Source organism: Hemitrygon akajei, chromosome 11 (assembly GCF_048418815.1).
Source record: "Hemitrygon akajei chromosome 11, sHemAka1.3, whole genome shotgun sequence".
Lineage (NCBI taxonomy): Eukaryota > Metazoa > Chordata > Chondrichthyes > Myliobatiformes > Dasyatidae > Hemitrygon > Hemitrygon akajei.
The window spans coordinates 160,155,561-160,174,574 of record NC_133134.1 but is presented as its reverse complement, the minus strand read 5'-3'; the positions used below and the strand labels follow the sequence as shown (position 1 = coordinate 160,174,574).

Genomic DNA, 19,014 nt, shown 5'->3' with positions numbered 1-19,014 from the left:
TCTGATATGGATCTCTATTATGGACTGAGAGTGGAAAAGGGGTAGGGAGAGAGGTTATCATGGTTGGGACAAGGGGAAGAGAGAGGGAAGCACCAGAGACATATTCATGTAATGATTATTAACCAGTTGATTGGAATCAAATGACTTTGTCCGGTGTCTCAAGGCTGGCTGTGTCCATGCCCACCATTGGCACTCCTTTACTGCCACCTGTATCACACCCCTGCGGTGCCCCACCCTCGCCATTCCCAACATCGTCTGCTCCCGTCAGACATACAAAGGTGTTCTCCACTCCACGTTGAGACACAGCACTGTACAAACGTCTGGGGCACTCCAGCTATATATACACGTGCCTAACACTTTTGCACAGTACTGTATATATTATGCAGAAGACAGAAGTCGTAGTCAGCTCGAATTTTTACTGAGTAACTGTCCTGCCCTTCATTAGATTTGTTATCAAACATTTTAACCCTAAAATCAGAAACAAATTAGTCACAAATAGCCAAAAAACTGACCTCGCACCGCAGACAAAATTTTTGAATCAACACTTCAAATGAGCAGATATGAAACAAGAGAACTGAATTAATTCTTTAACTGAATCAGTTATGAGTGGAATTACCAGAAAATAGTCACTCAACATCAATTATTATCGTTTCTTGAATAAGTCTTTAGCGCCCATTAGAGAAGCTAGTTCTGTCAGATTCTGTGATGCGTTTAACAGCCCTATCATTACATCTGTGGATGTGCCTGGATTCTTGGCAGGAACCAGTCAGCAATATGGTGGAATAACCAGACTTGATGCAAAACTGAGCACACATCTACACGAAACGGTGTCGCAGGAAAGCAGTATCCAACATCGAGAACCCTCACCACCCAGGCCTTGCTCCCTTCTTGCTGCTGCCATCAGGAAATAGGTACAAGAACCTCAGGATTCACAACACCAGGTTCAGGAACCCCTCAACCATCAGGCTCCTGAATCAAAGGGGATAGCTTTACTCCATTTGTCCCATCACTGAAATACTAGTATACTGATAATAAAATTTACTTTGAACTATGAAACTTGCTTTATGTCTTTGCTGAGGCAACAGTTCCCAAAGTTACAGTGATCACTCAAAATGCTAATGGAGGGGCTTATGATATAATGAGCTCCAAGCACACGAGAGGAGACTTGAACTACGCTTGGCCAACAGCTGAGGTTGCAGTTAAGGTGGAAAAGGGTGCTGTACGGATTATCTTCAAACAAAAAGGAAATGAGCAAAAACAGAAGAATACGTGGAGGATTTTGTTGCAAATCCCAATATCTCAAGACAATTCATGAAACTCGTCTGTGGTCGTGGCTGACCATGAATGTTGTGTCCCAGCTGTCTACGTGATACACAAGCCAGGGCAGCACAATATGTGGAGCAAGCTGTTACCCTTGCAGCGGGCTCCCCTCTCCACGCAGCTGATTACTGATACAGTTTGGCATCAGTGGTGTTCCAGGAGTTGCCAGTCAGTATTGAACTCAACGTGGGACTCAATACCAGTTCCAGATTTTTCCCCTGGGGGTTTGTTGTAATGTGAGTATTATTAAGAGTAAGTTAATACTAATCAGGGAGCTGTTGGTAGCAAGAGGCGAGATCCGGGGTTGGCGGGGTCTTTACTTTCGCTGTTTTTACTCCCAGTATGCATTGTATATAGTTCCTCCACCCAGGCCGCACGAGGTACCTGGAAGCCTCTGTATTGTAAGGTTTGACGTGTCGTGCATTCAGAGACGCTCCTCCGCACCCCATGTTGTAACATGTGGTTATTTGAGTTAATGTCGCTTTCCTGTCAGCTCGAACCAGTCTGGCCATTCTCCTCTGCCTTCTCTAATTACCAAGATATTTGTATCCACAGAACAGCTGCTCACTGATTTCTTTTGCTTTTCATACCATTCTCTCTAAACTCTAGAGGCTGCTGTTCTGCGAAAATCCCAAGAGCTCAGCAGTTTTTGAAACACGCAAACCAACAAACATTCCATGGCCACTTCTTCCCCGTTCTGAGAGGAACTCCTTGACCACGTCTGCATTGAGTTGTTGCCACATGATTGGCTGATTAGATATTTGTATTAACAAGTAGGTGTGCAGGTTTACCTAAAAAAGTGGCCACAGGGTGTATATCTCACTGAAAATTTGGCATCACCTTCTCATGGCGCATCTCCTGAACTTGTGAACTATGTTTATCATAATTTGATGTTGCAATCCTGAACCATGTTCTATGTTCTGGCATATTGTATGACAGATGAGTTGTCTTTGTCCCTCCACTGCCCGTAAGGAGTTTGTGCACTCTCCCCATGACCGCTTGAGTTTCCTCCGGGTGCTCCAATTTCCTCCCACAGTCCAAAGATGTACCGGTTGGTAGGTTAATTGCTCTGTGATTAGGCTAGGGTAAATCGGGGAATTGCTAGCCGGCGCTATATTTCAATAAAATAAAAACAAGTTACAATGAGTGCCAGCTGTGTCTTAGTTGACAGCATCTCTATGATGAACAACTCTTGGGAGACATAGTGAAATAGGAAGGTCACAGAATGTATTCTGAGTGGGAGACTTCAATGTTCTTCACCAAGGATCACCAGTATTAGCTGCATTACCAGTACTGGAGATGGCCGTGTCCAGACAGTGATAATTTCCTAACTGCGTACGTGGCAGGAATTGAGGTAACTAACATGAAAGATGAACTTACTTGAACACATCCTTGTTAATCGATCTATATGAGATGCATTTGCGCACAGTAGCGATGGCAAGAATGATCACTGCGGAGCCTCGTCATCACAAAGAGGACAGAACCAATCACGCCGTGTGGGATTACAAACGTGCTACAAAAATAGATTCTCAATACTCAGTTTGACAAAGAATTTCTATGAACTGCTGTGGACCATCAGCTAAAATAGACACTGCAACAATCAGTATCCTCTAGGCCTGGAGTATCCGTAAGTACACACAGGATCCGGAGCAATGAAAAACTTACTTGTAGTGGCCAGAGGTGTTCAATTTTATTCATTTGAAGCCACTCCATGGTTGCTTTGGCAGTGTGTTTTGGGTCATTGTCCTGCTGAAAGATGATTTCTGCCCCAGTTTAAGCTTTCTGGCAGAGGCTAGCAGGTTTTTAATCCAGGATCTCTCTGCATTTAGCAGCATTCACCTTCCCATCAATCCTGACCAGATTTCCAGTCCCTGCTGTTGAAAAGCATCCCCAGAACTTGATGCTACCTCCAGCCTACTTTATAGTAGGGATGGTGTTACCTGGCTGATGAGTAGTATTAGATTTACACCACACATATTGCTAAAAAACAAGCATATCCTTGCCCATAAAAATGGAGCAAAACATCATTTAGAAGATACTGTAAAGATGTGGAAGAAGGTTTTGTTTCTGGATGAGACTAAAGTGGAAGCTTATGGCCTCAGCACAAAGCTCTTCTCAGTTAAATTGATCAAAATCCCTTATTGTAATAATCATTTATGCAAACAAAGGGTTGGGGGCTGAATACTTTTTCAAGGTATTATGTATTTGAATTTCGAACTTTGAAGTTTGAACTGAAATTGATCAGGTTATCTCTGAGGCAGAAGAGATCTCTGCCGTGTCCAACCCTTTGAAGCACATCACTACATTTGATATAAGCATGAAATGCAATACCTAGATTAGCTTTATTTGTCACATGTACATTAAAATATTGAAACATTGCTTCTGATCTGCTGGGTGTGGTAACTTCTACTTTACAAAAAGACCACCCGACAACTTGATGGCCAAAAGAGCATCTTGGGGAATGTTGGATTTTAAAGGGGGAGAAGTGTTGTAACGTGAGTATTATTAAAAGTAAGTTAATATCAATCGGGGAGCTGTTGGTAGCAAGAGGCGGGATCCGGGGTTGGCGGGGTCTTTACTTCCGCTCTTTCTACTCCCAGTATGCATTGTATATAGTTCCTCCACCCATGCCGCACGAGGTACCTGGAAGCCTCTGTATTGTAAATATCATTTGCCGTCCCAGATAAAGATGCTCTTTTGGCCATCAAGTTGTCGAGTGGTCTTTTTGTACATTAGAAGTTACCACAGGGTTTACTCCCAAAGCCTTCCCCATGAGTAGGTATGCTGGCAAGGCAGCAGAGGTTTGAGATCAGAGTTTTCCTTCTCCTAGATGAGCTGTCAACCATGGCTGATGAGCCCCATCTGTCTGAAGCGACTGGTTTTAAGGCGCCAGTAACCCACCTTTGCCCCTTCTCCTGTCAGAAACTGATCCACTGGGCTTAGTAGCAAAGCCACATGTGAAAGCCAGGAGCTGGACTTGGTTGTCAGAGGCTCTTTTGAGAAGCACGCCATTTACTAGGTAGTGGGAGCTTATCCCCACTATCACAATCTTAAGGAACCAAGGCACTTCACAGCGTTTAGAACCTCTGAGGCATGGAAGTCTGTGGATCCAATGTGGGTAACTAGGACAAGACAAGGTGAGCACGAACATAGTGTACAGAAGGTGCTCCTCCTGTGCTGTTTGATCAAAACCATCCAGGACAAGTAAACATGACATCACACCACACGCAGAAGGATTAGAGTAGATGAGTGAAACCTGTTTAGAGGGAGGTTGTAAACAGGAAGTGATGGAAGAGAGGTGGAGTATAATTCAGGAAGACAATAGATCCTCTTTGAAAAGGGAAACAGTCAGGATTTCACCCTGAAAACAACACACACTGAACCAATACTCAGACAACAGAGCAGGTATTATCAAACCACCTGATGCAGGAACTCAGCAGTTCGAGCAGCGTCTGTGGGAGGAACGGAAAGGTCAAAGTTTTGGGTTGAAACCCTGCATCGGTTTTCACCTCCAGAAACACAGATTATGAAGAGCAGCTGAAAACAAAGACCATGCAGATGCTGGAAATGTGAAATGAAAACAAAAAGAGAACAAAGCAGTGAGGGAGCCTTCACTGTCCATTCAGAAATGTGATGGCGGAGGGGAAGTAGCTGTTCCTAAAGCACTGGGTGCGTCTTCAGGCTCCTGTGCCTCCTTCCTGACCTGTTGATGAGGGCCCTCAATAATGGACTCTGCTTTCTTGGGGCATCACCTTTTGAAGATGTCGTCGATGCTGGGGAGACTGGTGCCTGTGATGGAGCTAGCTGAGCTTACAAAGCTCTGCAGCTTTTTCCGATTCCCGTGCATTGGCACCACCACACCTCACCCCCCTCCCTTACCCGACGGTGATGCAAACTGTCAGGCGGCTGAACTTCGCAGTGCCATACTGGTGAAGTGCGATTGCTGGAGGTGCTGTCTTTTAGATGAGCTGTTAAACCAAAGGCCAACGTGCTGATTCATGTGGACGGCAGAAGATGTTACTGTCCCCTCATCGGGCTAAACCAGGTGTCCTTGCCAATATTTATCCTTAAAAACAGTGCTATCTGCTTCGTTCCGCTATTTGTGAGAGCTACTGTGCAAGTTAGCTGTAGTGTTCCCTCCCCTTCTGCGAAACCTCCATATGGACGGAGGTTGTCCCCTCTCCGATCGGGCAGAGGGTAATGTAGTGGTTAAGGCAGTGTTTTACAGTACCAGCAACCTAGGTTCAATTTCCGCCATTGTGTGTAAGGAGTTTGTATGTTCTCCCCGTGACCACGTGGGTTTTCTCCTGCACTCCTGCAAATCATACTGGTTGGCAGGTTAATTGGTCATTGCAAATTGTCCTGTTATTAGGCAAGGGTTAAATCGGGGGATTGCTTCAGTGGCACAGCTTGAAGGGCTGATTCCACTCTGAATCTCAATCAATCAATAAACAAAACAGCAGCCTGAAGCACGTACCACCAGGCTGTTACAAGACTCTCGAATGCACCTCTTGTACAACCTCTCAATCTACCTTGTTATGGTCCTGAACTTTATTGTTTACCTGCACTGCTCTTCCTCTGTAGCTGACACTTTATTCTGCATTATTGCTGCTTTATCTAATTCTGCCTCAATGCACGGTGTAATGAACTGTATGCAAGAGCAACTTTTTACTTTATCTTGGTAAAGTGACTGAAGACTCACACAATATACACGGTCCATGAACACTACCTCACTACTTTTGCACTAATTTAATTTCTAAAAATATATTTCTTATTGTAATTTTATAGTACAATTATTTTCAAATTCCTTATTGTAACTTATGGTAATTTTTATATATTGCACATTCAAATTTCATGGCAAATGTCAGTGATAATGAACTTGATTCTGCCTACGTCTGTCCTTAAACATCTGGAGTGAGCACTGAAGCCACAACCTTTTTACCTGGACCCACAGAGACAGGTAATGGGGAAAAAATAAGGCAAAACCTTAACTGGAGAATGGGTGTAAGAATGGTGACCAAAGTTAGTATAAAGCACACTGAAATGGGACAGTACAGGCCCAGAACCATCAGGGAGGAAAAGTACAGGAGCCTGAAGTCACACATCCAGTGACTCAGGAACAGCCTCTTCCCCTCTGCCATCAGATTTCTGAACGGACATTGAAACCATGAACACTATCGCACTACTTATTTAGCAATACTTACTTAGAATTAAAAGAATTTTTTTTAAAAACACACTACACACACATATATACACACACACACATATATACACACACACACACATATATATACACACACACATATACACACACACACACATATACACACACACACACATATACACACACACATATACACACACACACATATATACACACACACACACACATATATACACACACACACACACACACACACACACACACACACACACACACACACACACACACACACACACACACACACACACACACACACAAATGAAATTTGGTTTTTATTATGTATTGCACTGTACTGCCGCCGCAGAAAAACAACAAATTTCACAACATAGGCTGGTGATATTAAACCTGAATCTGATTCGGAACACGCCTCAGACGTTAACCCTTTCATTCCTGTGATCATTCTCATGCAACTCCTCTGGACCCTCTCCAATTCAGCACGTTCCTTCTTTGATATGGAGCCCAAGACTGCTCACCGTAACTGTAAACACTTCTCTCCCTGACTTGCTGTTTATATTTTTAGATTCTGCTCTAAAACCGTTTGCTTGCTCTTCCCCCGACTGACACAGACTGGTCACCCACAACAACAGCTGTCTGCCAAGTGCCAACTGAAAATCCTAAAGCTGCTTCATCTCAACAATGTCCTCACTGATTTCAGCCAATACAAAATGCATCGCAGAGTGTTTCATGACAAGGTATCCCAACCTGGTTTACAGCCAATGTTTCTCAAACTGCTGTAATGCAGGGAATCAGACAACAATACCCATGCCTTCAACATAAAAACCCCCCATCCACTTCACAGGGATGGTTTCAAAACAAGCTGGTGTCAAAACAACACAAGATACCAGAGCCGATGATCTAAAGTTTGATCAAAGGGGTAGGATTCGCTTGCACCTTAAAGGAGACATTCCTGATACAAGCTGATTTATATATTTATTGAGATATAGTGTGGAATAGGCTCTTCCAGCCCTTTGAACTGCATCACCCAGCAACCCTTGATCTAGCCCACGTTTAATCACAGGAAAAATGCACAATGACCAATTAACCTGCCAACCGGTGCACCTTTAGACTATGGGAGGAAACATACAAACTCCTTACAGGCAGTGGCGGGAATTGAACCTGGGTCACTGGTACTGTAAAAGTGTTGTGCTAGCCCCCTTATGAGAGATGTAGGTAGGGTAGGTAGTCCCAGTATCTACCCTATTTCTTCTCAGGGTAGAATAAATGCCATATACTAGAAGGTGTAGCTTTTGAAGTAAGAGAGGGAACATTTCAGGGAGATTGAGGACAAGTGCGACACAGCAGCGTAGCGGTTAGCGTGTTTTGCCGGTGATCCAGGTTCACTTCCTGTCACTGCACATAAGGAGTTTGGATGTTCTGTCCACTAAGAGTGTGGGTTTCCTCCGGGTTATCCATCATTCTGTGTTTTCTCCCACATTCCAAAGCCATACGGTTGGGTTAGAGTTGTGGGCATGCTCTGTTGGCAGAGAGCCCGGGGACACTTGCGGGCTGCCCCCAGCACGTATCCATACCGCGATGGTCCTCGACTCTAACGACACACTCCACTGCGTGTTTCAATGTACATGTGACGAATAAAACTAACCCTTCTCTTCCCTCGAGCAAAGGAGACCAAGGCACGAGGGACATAACGTTATCAAAGGCACAGATCGAAGGTCAAGAGCTTTTCCCTGTGAACAGCTTTCCGTGCTCCGGTTTCCTCCGACATTCCGAACACATACAGGATAGTACGGGTTAGAGAGTCGTGGGCACACTATGTCGACGCAGGAAGCCTGGCAATATTTGCAGGGTGCCCAGTACATCCTCTGACTATGTTGGTCACTGACGTAAATGACGGATTTCACTAGGCTTTGATGTACATCTTTAATCTTTAGGGGACACACACATGCAGCAAATGCTCGAAACTCACTTCTAGAGCAGGTGGTGGAAAGCAGACAATGGCATCAAAGAGGCTTCTGGACACAAAGAGGCAGGGGTATGGAGAGATATATGGATCACATGCGGCCAACTGGATTGGTTTCATTTAACATCACAGTCAGCACAGGCACTGTGGGCCGAAGGGCCTGTTCTGCTGTACTGTTCAATGCTAACAAAAAGATTTATCAAATTAGATACATACAAATTAGTTTTCTCAACTGGGGTGGCTCTAGAACGAGGACAAAATAATCGCAAGACTGGAGCCGAGCTGCTTGGAGATACTATCAAAATAACTTCTTTTATATTCTGCTCAATGTTGGAGAAGTTTTGGAATTGCAGAATCAGATTTAATGCCTCTGACACACGCTGAGAAATGTGTTGCCTTGTGGCAGCAGTGCAGCACAATACATAATTCACAATAAAAATATTAAAAGATGAAATCAATTATATAATAAAAAAAAGAGCAACAGTAGTGCAGTAGTGTTCATGACTTGGCCCACAGTCCGTTCAGAAATTTGATGGCAGAGGGGAAGAAGCAGTTCCTAAAACCTTGAATGTGTGTCTTCAGGCTCCTGTACCTCTCGCTGATGGTAGAAATGAGAGGAGATGTTCTGGCTGATGGGGGCCCTTAACGAGATGCCGTCTGTTTGAGGCATCACCTTTCGAAGCTGCCCTCAGTGCTGGTGAGGTTAGTGCCCAGGAAGGAGCTGGATGAGTTTGCAACCCTCTGCAGCTTTACCTGATCCTGGGCAGAATTTTTGAGCTCGGGTTCTTGGCAGCAAAAGACACAGCCATTAACGATAGAGAAATAAATTGGTATCCAGACGATGCCAGAACTGAAGGAGTATAATTCCTGCTGTGTGGGAATCCATCTGTCGACTAGTGATAGATTTACTCTTCCACAGTTTCTCTTCCGCACCCAATCAGTCTGCGTTTATATAATGCCTTGAACTTGACAATATATCCCCAGGAATTCCACAGAAGTATCACTGAATAAACCACAACTCTTAGCTACCCAACAAGGCCAACTGTCTCTGAATGTGAACAAAACAAAAGAGATGGTTGTTGACTTCAGGCGGGCACGGAGCGACCACTCCCCACTGAACATCCACGGCTCCTCGGTAGAGATTGTAAAGAGCACCAAATTTCTTGGTGTTCACCTGACGGAGAATCTCACCTGGTCCCTCAACACCAGCTCCATAGCAAAGAAAGCCCAGCAGCGTCTCTACTTTCTGCGAAGGCTGAGGAAAGTCCATCTCCCACCCCCCCATCCTCATCACATTCTACAGGGGTTGTATTGAGAGCATCCTGAGCAGCTGCATCACTGCCTGGTTTGGAAATTGCACCATCTCGGATCGCAAGACCCTGCAGTGGATAGTGAGGTCAGCTGAGAAGATCATCAGGGTCTCTCTTCCCGTCATCACGGACATTTACACTACACGCTGCATCTGCAAAGGAAACAGCATTATGAAGGACCCCATGCACCCCTCATACAATCTCTTCTCCCTCCTGCCGTCTGGGAAAAGGCTCCGAAGCATTCGGGCTCTCACGGCCAGACTATGTAACAGTTTCTTCCCCCAAGCTATCAGACTCCTCAATACCCGAAGCCTGGACTGACACCTTGCCCTACTGTCCTGTTTATTATTTATTGTAAAGCCTGCACTGTTTTTGTGCACTTTATGCAGTCCAGTGTAGTTTTCTCTGTGTTGTCTTTTTTTATTACGTAGTTCAGTCTAGTTTTTGTACTGTGTCATGTAACACCATGGTCCTGAAAAACATTGTCTCGTTTTTACTGTGTACTATACCAGCAATTATGGTCGAAATGACAATAAAAGTGACTTGACGACTTGACTTGAGGGTTCTAAGAAGTAACTTACAGGGGAAAAGGCCAGGAGATATTTGGGTGAAAGAATTTGGAGTCTGAAGGCAGAACAGCCAATGAGCAGGGCAAAGATAATTGGGAACACTCAAGGATAGTCTTAGCATTGTTGAGACCAGGAAAAAGTGCGAGTCCAAAGAGGTTTCACAGATTTGAAAAGCCTAGATCACAGATCCCAAACTTTTTTATGCCATGGACCCTTACCATTAACCAAAGTGTCCATGGACCGCAGGTTGGGAACCCCTGGCCTAGACAGAGTGGATGTGTGGCTGTTTTGTAACTTCGAGACATTAAAGTAATTCAAGGAAACTCACAGGAGTCCAAAAATATGGGTGTAGTTCAAGTTAGACACACACAAACACACACACACACACACACGATCACTTAAATATTATTGAAATATTAAATACACAACTATGTGGCGGGGACTTCTCCAATAGTGGGGGAAGTCTAGTATCAGAGGGCACAGTCTCAGAATAGAGGGACTTTCATTTAGAACTAAATGAGGAGAAACTTCTTCAGCCAGTGGGTGGTGAATTTGTGGAATTCATTGGCACAGATGGCTGTGGAAGCCAAGTCATTGAGTATATTTAAAGTAGAGGTTGATGGGTCCTTGATTAACAAGGGTGTCAAAGGTTACAGGGAGAAGGAAGGAGAATGGGTTTGAGAGGGATAATAAATCAGCCAAGATGAAATGGCGGAGCAGATTCAATGAGCCGAATTCTGCTCTTGTGTTTTATGTGGAACAAGGCTGGAGATATTTGAACAAAAATTTTAAAACTGAGGCATTTTCCAGACTGAACATCAATGATTCAGAAACCTCAAGGGTAAACACGTCTGAGTATTTGTTCAAACGTGGGCCAGTTCCTCACCACACGGAACATCAGTGTGTGGAGACATTTACACTAACATATTAATCACCAGCTGTCATCTATTTTGACTTGGGATTCAACCCTAAAGCCACGTTATTTACACTATAAACTAATCAGATTTAGTACACAAATAGCTTACATTGCTCCGTGTTGAGAGTAAAAACTACAAGGCTGTGGGCTTTCTCCCGCTGTAGCCAACCTCCACAGGAAGCAGCTTGGGTTGGTGTGCGATCCTTAGACCAACTGAAAGCCACGTCCAGAAAACAATCACAAGAGACTGTGTTGGAGGAAAGAGCGGACAAAAAAAAAACAACCATCCAACCTCTAAAGACAAGTCACTTCACAAAAATAACTTTTGGCCAAGAGGTTCCAGCTTCCTCCCACAATCCAAATACGTACCGGTCGGTAGGTTAATTGGTCATTATGAATTGCCCTGTGATTAGGCTAGAGTTAAATCGGTGGACTGCTTGGTGGCATGGCCTGAAGGGATGGATAGGAACTACTCCATGCTGTATCTCAATCAATCAATAAATAAAGTTGGCAGCATAAACAAAGAGAAATGGACCTTTTTTATTATTTGATAGGGAGAAAGTAGCAGTATTTCAATGAGGTAAGGGAAATTACAGTGGTATGAGAGAGGAGTTCGCCAAAGTAAATTGGAAGGAGCTGCTCACAGGGATGACAGCAGAGCAGCAACGGTGTGAGTTTCTGGGGAAAATGAAGGTGGTGCAGGATAGATGTATGGTATTCCAAAAACAAAGAAATACTTGAAAGGCAAAATTATGCAATCGTGGCTGACAAGGGAAGTCAAAGCTAATGTAAAAGCAAAAGAGAGGGCATACAGCAAAGCAAAAATTAGTGGGAAGACAGAGGATTGTGAAGCTTTTAAAAACCTACAGAGAGCAACTAAAAGAATAGGAGGGAAGAGACGAAATATGAAAGCAAGCGAGCAAGCAATATCAAAGTGGATAGTAAAGGCTTTTGCAAGTATGCCAAAAAAAAATAGCGATTAGGGTGGACATAGGATTGCTGGGAAATGAGGCCAGAGAGGTAATAACGGGGGACAAGGAGATGGCAGATGAACTAAGTGAGTATTTTGCATCAGTCTTCACTGTGGAAGACACTAGCAGCATGCCAGGTTGTAGCACGCCAGGTGTTGAAGGGTGTGAGGGAAGAGAAGTGGGTGCAGTTACTGTTACGAGGGAGAAGGTGCTCAAACAGCTGAAAGACCTAAAGGTACATAAGACACTCAGACCAGATGAACTGCACCCTAGGGTTCTGAAAGAGATAGCGGTAGAGATTGTGGATGCAAAGATAATGATCTTTCAAAAATCGTTTGACTCTTATGGTGCCAGATGACTGGAAAATTGTAAATGTTACTCCACTCTTTACTAAAGGAGGAAGGCAGCAGAAAAGACCGGTTAGCCTGACCTCAGCGGTTGGGAAGATGTTAGAGTCAATTGTTAAGGATGAGGTTATGGAGTACTCGGTGACACAGGACAAGATAGTATAAAGTCAGCATGGTTTCCTTCAGGAAAAATCTTTCCTGACGAACCTGTTGGAATTCTCTGAGGAGATTACACGTAGGACAGATAAGAGGGATGCAGTGGATGTTGTACATTTGGACTTTCAGAAGGCACTTAACAAGATGCCACACATGAGGCTGCTTAGCAAGTTAAGAGCCCATGGTATTACAGGAAAGTTACTGGCATGGTTAGAGCATTGGCTGATTGGTAGGAGGCAGTGAGTGGGAATAAAAGGATCCTTTTCTGGTTGGCTGCCAGTGACTAGTGGTGTTCTGCAGGAGTCCGTTTTGGTATTGTTTCTGTCTGTGCTGTATATCAATGATTTAGATGATGAAACAGATGCCATTGTTGCCAAGTTTGCAGATGATATGAAGATTGGTTGAGGAAACAAGGCGGCTACGGAAGGACTTAGACAGATTAGGAGAATGGGCAACAGAGTGGCAAATGAAATACAATGTTGGAAAATGCATGGTCATGCACTTTGGTTAAAAGAAATAGGTGTGCAGACTACTTTCTAAATGGGGAAAAAAATCCAAAACTCTAAGATGCAAAGGGACTTGGGAGTCCTTGTGCAGAACACCCTAAATGTTAACTTACAGGTGGAGTCGGTGGTGAGGAAGGCAAATAATAACATAAGAAATAGGAGCAAGAGTAGGCCATTTGGCCCATCGAGCCTGCTCCACCATTCTATAAGATCATGGCTGATCTGGCCACGGACTCATCTCCACCCACCTGCCTTTTCCCCATAACCTTTAATTCCCCTATGATGCAAAAAATCTATCCAACCTTGTCTCAAATATATTTACTGAGGTAGACTCCACTGCTTCATTGGACAGATAAATTCACTGATTCACCACTCTCTGGGAAGAGTAGCTCCTCCTTATCTCTGTCCTAAATCTACTCCCCTGAATCTTGAGGCTATGTCCCCCAGTTCTAGTCTCACCTATCAGTGGAAACAACTTTCCTGCCTTTATCTTATCTATCCCTTATCCCTTTCATAATTTTGAATCTTTCTATAAGATCTCCTCTCATTCTTTTGAATTCTAGCAAGTACACTCCCAGGTAACTCAATCTCTCCTCATAGTCTAAATGAAATGGTAGCATTAATTTCAAGAGGTCTAGAATACAAAAGCAGGGATAATGCTGAGGCTTTAAGGGAATGAAAGGGTTATCATATGTTTGAAAGCTCTGGGTCTGTACTCACAAGAATTTAGAAGGATGAGTGGAGATCTCATTAAAACCTTTCAAATATCAAAAAGCCTAGACAAAACAGAGGTTGCAAGGATGTGTCCCATGGTGGGGGAGTCTAGGACAAGAGGACACAACTTCCATTTAATACAAAGGTACAGAGAAATCTCTTTAGCCAGAGGGTGGGGATATGTGGAATTTACTACCACAGGCAGCTGTGGAGGCCAGGTTGTTGGGTGTACTTAGGCAGAGCTTGATAGGTACCTGATTGGACACGGCATCAAAGGTTATGGGGAGAAGCTCAGAGAGTGGGGCTGAAGAGGGGAAAAAGATCGGCCATGGTTGAATGGCGGAGTAGACTCAATGGGCCAAATGGCCTAATTCTGCTCCTATGTCTTATGACTAGGACTTGTGATATGCACCAGGTGCTCATAGCACCACCTGCTCCCGTGGCTACACGTGACCCTGGTTGCCCAAGGGTGACCTGCAAGCTAGTGGAGGGAAGGAGCACCTTACACCTCCTTTGGTAGAGACACACCTCCCACAAATAAACCAACTACCCGAGCTTATGCACAATCATTATCTATGACACAATTTATATCTCTGGCTTTGCCCAATACCCCTTGCTCTGGCCTCTAGAGGCACAGTTCACTTTGTATGAATGACAATTCCTGTGCGGGTTAATTCCAATCTTGACTTGAAGCACACTGTGCAGAAAGATACCCATCTCCACCCATCTCTTTATTTGCTATTGAAACAGCAATATTAATCTTGGTAAACACTTAGTAGATACATTTTGAAGGAAGTATTACTCTTTTCATTCATTGCTAGTGAGCTATCATTGTGCCACAAGTTCCCTCTCATCGACACTGCGTAGTTATGGAATGTTGCTTGTGGTGTATTACCTTGGTTAACGCAATCATGAGAAAAAAAACTATAGTATTAGTATATTCAGGTGTGTAACAGTTCTATGTTGAATTTAATACATATTTTACTTGCTACAGTTTGATCTCATTAAAACCTGAAAGAAGCTTCCATCTTGGGTGATTCTGAAGTAAGTGTTAAGCTCACTCCATAGCTTCGTATATCCGCACTGCGAGGGCAGTAGGCTCAACTTCTTGCTAATTAAAAATCTCACTTTATAATTAACAATTAACCTATCAACAACTTCCATTTGTGAACAAGAGTGTTTGCTCACATCATTCCTGAAAGACATTCTAGTCATTTTTGTGAGCGTGTACCAACCTCCCAGGAACAGGATTAATTTCCATCTATCCCATCGGATCCCCGGCTATCCTAAAATGTTGAATCATTAAAACCCCATAACTTACCAAATTCCACGACTGAAGATAAAAGTTTGTCACACGTACATTGAAGCATTCAGTGCAATGCGTCATTTATGTGAACAATCATGGACTACAGTCTTTCCTCTCACAGGCTAACCTGGGTAGCCCAGGCATCAAGTTCAGCAATCTAAGCTGCACTCTCTCAGATGCTTCCCCTCTACAATGCCAGAACTGCTCACAGAGCTCCAGTAAACTCAACCACCTGTAGAAATCACCTACCTGGTGAAGGAGAGGGCAAATTCATTACAAAGCAAAAGAAAAAACAACAGCAACAACAGCCAGCTCCATCATGGGTGCCAGCCCCACCCCCAGCATCAAGGACATCTTCAAAGGCAATGTCTCAAAAAGGAGGTATTCACCATTAAGGACCCCCATCACCCAGAAACGTCCTTTTCTCATTACTACCATCGGGGAGGAATTACAGGAGCCTGAAGAAACACACTCAATGTTTTCAGAACTTCTTCCTCTCCACCATCAGACTTCTGAATAGACAATAAACCAACTCATGAACACTACCCCAATATTTTTTTTTTGCACTACCAATTTAATTTCATATATACATACATTGCTTACTGTAATTTATAGTTTTTAATGTATTGCACTGTATTGCTGACACAAAACAACTAATTTCATTACATAGGTCAGTGATATAAACCAGAGTCTGATTCTTTAAAAGACTGTGGTCCACACTGTACCAAGATGAGATAGAACCATAGCCCTTCAGCCCTCTATATTGTGCCGACCAATATAATCCTTAAGAATCATAAAGGTCTGTTCCTAGATCCCCTCAAATCCAAACAACAGTGATCCCAGCAGATCATTTCCCAGATTTTTCAATTTCAAGTTTCCCAATTCTATTAAATTTTCCAGAGAGTACAGGATTAGCTTGTGTGCACTAAATACTGAATATCAGAGAGCACAGTTTTTGCATGCAAATTATTTGAAAATTCAATTTTAAAAATTAATTGCCACTTTAGTTATTAATATTGGAAAACCAAATCAAAATTGATGGTTCCAACTATTTTTAGTGCAAAAGGTGTTTGAATCATCAAGACTGAATGCAAATGAAGCTCCAGATGTCACACTGTCAAATGTAAATGTATGCACAACCATATCAGTGCTTTTTAATTTACTCCCTTGCAAAGGCAAGTCTTTTTCATAAACCTAACCTGTAACCAACTCAAGTACAGGGTAATTAAAGCACGCATGAATGTTAAACTACTCCCATTAAGCACAGAATGCATTGTTTTATGTTACCATCCAATGAACGAACAGATTCAAAAGGCCTTCTGAAGGTGTCCTTGACCCTGGAAAGGCTGGTGCCCAAGATGGAGTCGACTGAGTTTGGAGCTTTTTACAATCCTGTACAGTGGTCCCTCCATACCAGACAGAGATGCAACCAGTTAGAATGCTCTTCACAGTAGAAATTTTACTAATGCTATTGATGATACAGTACTGTGGAAAAAGTCTTAGGCAATTATATCTAGCTAGGGTGCCCAAGACTTTTGCACAGTACTGTAGTAATTTTATGTATTGCACTGTACTGTTGCTGCCCAAAAAATCATGACATATATGAGTGATGATAAAGCTGATTCTGATATGGGTCTCTATTGTGGATTGTGAGTGGGAAAGGAGCAGGGAGAGGGGAATCATGGTTGGGAAAAGGGGAAGGGAGGAAGCACCACAGCAGGGGTCCCCAACATTTTTAATGCAACGTATCCTCACCATCAACAGAGAACTCCATGGACACCAGCTTGGGAACTCCTGCTCTGGAGAGACATTCAGTGATGATCAATAAACCAATTGTTTGGAGACAAATAACCTTGCCTGGTGCCTCAGGGCTGGGTGTGTCTGCACCCACATCAGCCCCCAACCTGGCACTCCTTCTCTGCCACCTGTCCCACTCCCCTCCAGTGTCGTTCCCCCCTCGCCATTCCCAATACCCTTTGCTCCTCATAGATTTACAAACTCTCTCTTCACTCCACATTGCCAAATACACTACTGAGCAAAAGTCTTAGGCACCCTAGCTAAATATATGTGCCCAAGACTTTTGCACAGTGCTGTATGGACACAGCTGGGATTATTTGTTAATAAAAACCCATCTCTGTTGCCTCCAATGCTACAGAATTCCAGTCACTCCAAAGTGCCATATTATCCAAAGTACACAGATAGTTCCCTCCCCCACCCAGATCCAAGAGAGAGTGGCACAGCAGATTAACTGGTGGAGCCGTTATCACACAGTTTCAGTGATCCAGATTCAATCCTGTGGCATCCATCACTAAGCACGACTTCAGGATTGAAGGATGTCTATTTAGAACAGAGATGTGAAGAAATTACCTCAGTCAGAGGGTGGTAAGAGGCCCCATGTGCCACCTAGGCACTAAGGGTTCAGGGAGGAGGGAGGAGGGATAAATCTGCGGCATTTGTTGCCACGAGCAGCTGTGGAAGCCAAGACTTTGGGTATATTTAAGGCAGAGATAGATTAGCCAGGGCATCGAAGGCCATGGGGAGAAGGCAGGAGAGTGGGGATGACTGGAAGAATTGGATCAGCCCATGATTGAATGGCTGAGCAGACTCGATGGGCCAAATGGCCTACTTCTGCTCCTATATCTTATGGTATTATGGACATGCCCACTTCGCATTGCTACCATCAAGAAGGAGGTTCAGGAGCCTGAAGGCTAACACACAACGATTCAGGAACAGCTTCTTCCCCGTGCCATCCAATTTCTGAATGGACATTGAACCACTGAACTGGTGCCAGTGATATTAGACCTGACTCTGATCCTGATATCTGGTGCTGCCTGCGTGGAGTTTAGATGTTCTCCTTATGATTTTGAGAGTGTGGAGACATTATCCAGGGGCTCTTCAGACGTCAAGAATGGGGTGGAAATCTTGTGGTTACAGCTATTTTATTAGCCAGTCGTAACAAAAAAGGCACTGCAGCAGATAACATACTAACTGTAATCAACTGACCCTACTGTAACAAAGAACTTGCCTTACTGATTGGATGGAGCTGGACGGATAAGGGAATTCTCTGATAAGAACAGCCGATGAGACAAAAAGGACAGCTTTGATTTAAAAAAACCTCAAGAGATTCTACAGATGATGGAAATCCACAGTCACACACACACACACACAAAATGCTGGAAGAACTCAGCAGGTCAGGCAGCATCTATGGAAAAATGTACAGTCAACATTTTGGGCTGAGACCCTTCTTCAGGACTGAAAAGTAGGGGGAGGGGAAGGAGTACAATCTGGAAGGTGTCAGGTGAAACGGGGGTGGGGGGGGGGGGATTCTTCTGAAACATGCCTGCCCTCAGAAAGGGGCACGATGTAGAATAAGAGTGGGGGGGGGGGAAGGAGGATAGCTAGAAGATGATGGGTGAAGCCAGGCAGATAGGAAAAGGGCTGGAGGGAAAGGAACCTCATCAAGATGGTGATGAAGACAAGTTCCCAGGAAGGATATGTGGCTGTGGTAGTGAATCTGGGTTGGTACGTGGCCTAGTGGATAAGGCATCAGGTCTAGTGATCTGAAGGTCACTGGTTCGAGCCTCAGCTGAGGCAGTGCGTTGTGTCCTCGAGCAAGGCACTTAACAACACATTGCTCTGCGACGACACCGGTGCCAAGCTGCTTGGGTCCTAGTGCCCTTCCCTTGGACAACATCGGTGGCGTGGAGAGGGGAAGGCTTGCAGCATGGGCAACTGCCGGTCTCCCATACAACCCTGC

General features: G+C 44.0%; 1 protein-coding gene across 6 annotated transcripts in view; it reads right to left on the bottom strand.

Annotated features, from left to right (window-relative positions):
* The window catches only part of ndrg3b (ndrg family member 3b), a 125,125-nt gene that overhangs the window by 83,169 nt on the left and 22,942 nt on the right, over positions 1-19,014 (bottom strand). The window lies entirely within an intron of this gene.